The sequence below is a fragment of the Danio rerio genome, chromosome 23, assembly GCF_052040795.2.
Source record: "Danio rerio strain M-AB ecotype USA chromosome 23, GRCz13ab, whole genome shotgun sequence".
NCBI lineage: Eukaryota > Metazoa > Chordata > Actinopteri > Cypriniformes > Danionidae > Danio > Danio rerio.
This window is the reverse complement of record NC_141043.1, coordinates 25,180,729-25,184,481: the sequence shown is the minus strand read 5'-3', so window position 1 is coordinate 25,184,481 and position 3,753 is coordinate 25,180,729. Positions and strand designations below refer to the sequence as shown.

The window sequence follows — 3,753 nt, the reverse complement described above, 5'->3', positions numbered from 1 at the left end:
TACAAAACATACTGTTTTCTAGCCTACATAAATATGAAAAATCACTGCTTTTATGTCTTCTTCATCTCGGGAGGCTTTTTCAGTTCATTCATAATAATTTGCTTTTGTATAATGTTATTATTATTAGCAGTTTTATTTAATATATCCATATTTATATTTGTTTTATTAAAAACAAGCTTAGATTTGCCATCCTGTCATGGGCATGGCAGGTGTATTTGGAAAACTCAGTATTTTGACCACACTTGGTCATTATTGTTCATTTATTCGTTTGCTAGAAATTATTACTGAATTTAGAAATAGTTTTGAAACTAATATTTGCGCTTAACAAGCGAAATTAATTATTTATAGGCTAATTGATGTCTGTGCGTAAAGGTTTCCCTATCCAAGAGCGAAAGTGAAAGTAGATCACTTATCTCTCATTCTCACGCAGTAGAGACGCAGCTGGGTCTCAGAGGGAACACTGTAAAAAGTGCTACACTCACAAAGTTGGTTCTATCTACTTTAAATAATTGCAATCTAGTTAATTTTATTTGTTTTATACCAAAAAAATTAAATTTGCTTCCTCTTTACTTAAAATATATCAGTTTTTATATAACTGTATATTTTGAATAAAACTAATGCAATTTATTTGAGTAGATTTTTTTACGTGGTTATTGTGTAGAATAAATGTTATAAAAGTGAGTTGACACAGACAATTTATTAGAGCAGCTGTCGATGTGGGCAGGTGTTCATAAAACGTGATTTTAATAGTTTGGCGTGACTCCTTTTTCATTGCCCGGGATTTAGCAGGCAGACGCAGCTTCTGCAATGGTCGACATTAACTGCTCCCAGCAGCGGATCTGATTAACACGGTAAGTTGCAAATTTAGCCGAATGATAATTGTAAAGTCATGCAAAACTGCTGTCTTCGCTAGGCAGGTGAGGTTTTAGCTTTGTAAATTGTACTGTAGCCTCAGGTATGTTAACAGTTAGACTGCTCTCACATGGAAAGCTAAGTTGGCTAACGCTAACCAACGCTAGTTTATGCTAACGATTAAAAGTGATATTATTGAGAAAAAATAGTGAAAGTAGTTTTAAAACACTTAGTATGTATAACTAACGTTGCAGAACCGATTAACAAGGTCACTGGTGGGCGGTCGGGGTGTGGGGGTTCAGTTTGCTAGCGCTAACTTAGCTAAAGTTAGCACACCTAAGTTATAGCAGCACATTAAGGATGGATATTAAATGCAGAAACGTATGCAACAGTTAAGTAGTGTGTGTTTAACGTAAGAGAAAGTATAACTTAAAGTTTGTGTTTTAGAGATTTAGTCCATAAGTTTTTTTAATGCTGCATAGTGAATAAATTACAGATTTACAATTTATTTTAACTTAAATTACATTTACTACTGATGTTTACAGAACCATTTAAATTGTATGCACCTCATTCTAAAATGCATGTTCTTGGTCTTTAGATACCAAAGTGATTTTGTTACCTGTGGATCTTCAAACTTCACATCCAGGTAAGAAAAACATTAGATACAACTACAGCTATAATTATTTGCAGGCAAGTAAAACATTGGTAAAATTGCAAACAATAGTGGGCTCCATAGAATTAACTTACATTTGATATCTGAAGATTTTTTTATGTGTGCAACAGTAAAAACAGTATAAAAATATCCTAATGCAGTTTCTTATTATCTATCAGTCTTTCAATAAAGCTAACTGATAACACTGAATCACTGAACTGTCATTTGCCAGTGACATTAAATTTGAAGAAAAAGTCAATTAAATGTAGCTTTAGCAAAAATTTAATGTAAACCTTAATGTAATGTGTAAAATGGCAATGTATTTATTTATTTATTTAATAAAATTTGTATTATGACGTGCAAAGTTTGGTGCAAAATGAAGATGACATTTAAATTATAGAACTTGTATTCTATAATTTTCATATAGCCATTTTCAAACAGTTTTAATATCTAAATTAAATACACATTCTTATGCTTTATAAGTTGCCAAAATAAACAAAAAATGTAATACCTAAATTTTAACAATTCTTTGATTGACAGGAAAACACAATGACATGCACTGTTACACTGAGTAAAATCACAGTTTTCTTTAAAATTTGATAACTAAAAACACCTGGAATAATGTAATTACACAACCTCTATAACCTTTTTTTATTTTTTAAATAGAAGTTAGGTAATTTTAACTAAGGTAATTTTTAACTGATAAACTAAGGTGTTTCATCCATGCATCATTCTCACTGGACTTTTGTAACTTCACTTGTAGTTATTTCCTATTCAGTATTTAGCTATTTAATGTTGTTTGGTAGCAACCACCTGAACTCCTGTTTCTTTTTGTCTCTACCAATAGAGTTGTGAGGAATCAGAGGTGCATGCGGCTGCCCACGGGAAAAATTTGCCATCAGCCCAACACAGTTTGGATTATCATAGGACTGTCAGAGGTTTGCCAAACCTGTCAAATGCATGATGGCTCCTGTTTGGACTTACCGATGTCCTCGACTTCAAGTATCCATCAAAACTGTATACATTTGAGATATATTAGAGACTCTTTGTGGGACTGGACATTATGCATCCTAAATCTTCATCAAAATATGCAAATCTCCTCACTGAGTTGCCTTGGATGATTTCTCAATAGGATCTGGTATTATTAATGTTTTTATTTATGTATTGTGTATGTGTAGCCACATTAATGGCCTATTTTGTAGTCACTATTAAAAGGAACATCGATTGATATTGAATACATGTTATGGTCTTTAATCCATCTTCCCATTCTTATTTAATTGTTATTGACAGGAAAGTCTGTTTATCTGTTTTTACTAGTGTATATTGTGCTTACAATATAGAAACGAAGATTTATTTTCTGAGGTTACAGCCAGAAGTCAATTAAATTAGTTTTAAATGACATATGCATGGTTAATTTTATTTAGATCATTAAGTTCATAATACTTAATTAAAATGAGTACAGTCAACATATAGCAATGTATAAGTAAGTTAAGTTTAACAAAAAAAGTAAGTTTATCTGATTTGAGTAATTTTAGAAATATTAGTTGGCTCAACTTAATTTTATTGCATTTGTTTTAAGCAATGTTTTAGTGTTTAAAATACTTAAAAAAGGCTGGAAGTTGAATCAACCTAAAACGTCCAATGCAACCACTTGCCTCACTTTTTATAAGTTAGATCTAAGTAACATTTTTTACAGTGAATGGGATATGAGACTATAATTGGTTTATTCTCAAAACACACCTATAACTCATTAAGAAAATAAACTCAACCCTTTTAGACCATGCGCCTTGGCGCAAGGCAGATTTCCCGTCCTTAAATTAGCAAAAACGTGTCCTGACACGCCCTGAAAGCGTTTGCGCCCTGGATTTTGCCCTCTGCGCATGGACCGTCAAAATAGAGCCCCAAGATTTTTTTCTAATGGTCTCGTAATTTTGGTAAATAGTTTTTGTATTAATGAAAGATCATGTAAAGGGATGTGTTGCTTTAGTTTTCTTTCCATGATTAGGGAATTTAATTTTGGAGATTTTGCTGAAACAATGTAACAGCTTTTATAAATTGAATCTCTTTCCAATAAAAAAAAACTAAATATTAAAAAAAGAGGTTTTGAGATGGATTATAGTTGATTGTGTTTTGGCTAGATTGGGTAGTTTTACTTGGACAGAGGGAAATAAAGACCTGTTTAAAATGATTTAAGACCGACAACACAATATTTCAGTGAATCAAAGACTATTTAAGGTCTAAAATTTAGT

At 31.8% G+C, this 3,753-nt stretch overlaps 1 long non-coding RNA gene across 1 annotated transcript; it reads left to right on the top strand.

The window, feature by feature from the left end:
- Positions 1-777: 777 nt before the first annotated feature.
- Positions 778-2,739, top strand: LOC147838198 (uncharacterized). Its single transcript, XR_015523523.1, has 3 exons — positions 778-851; positions 1,451-1,498; positions 2,352-2,739. It is a non-coding gene; the product is annotated as an uncharacterized LOC147838198 (long non-coding RNA).
- The last annotated feature ends 1,014 nt before the right edge of the window (positions 2,740-3,753 follow it).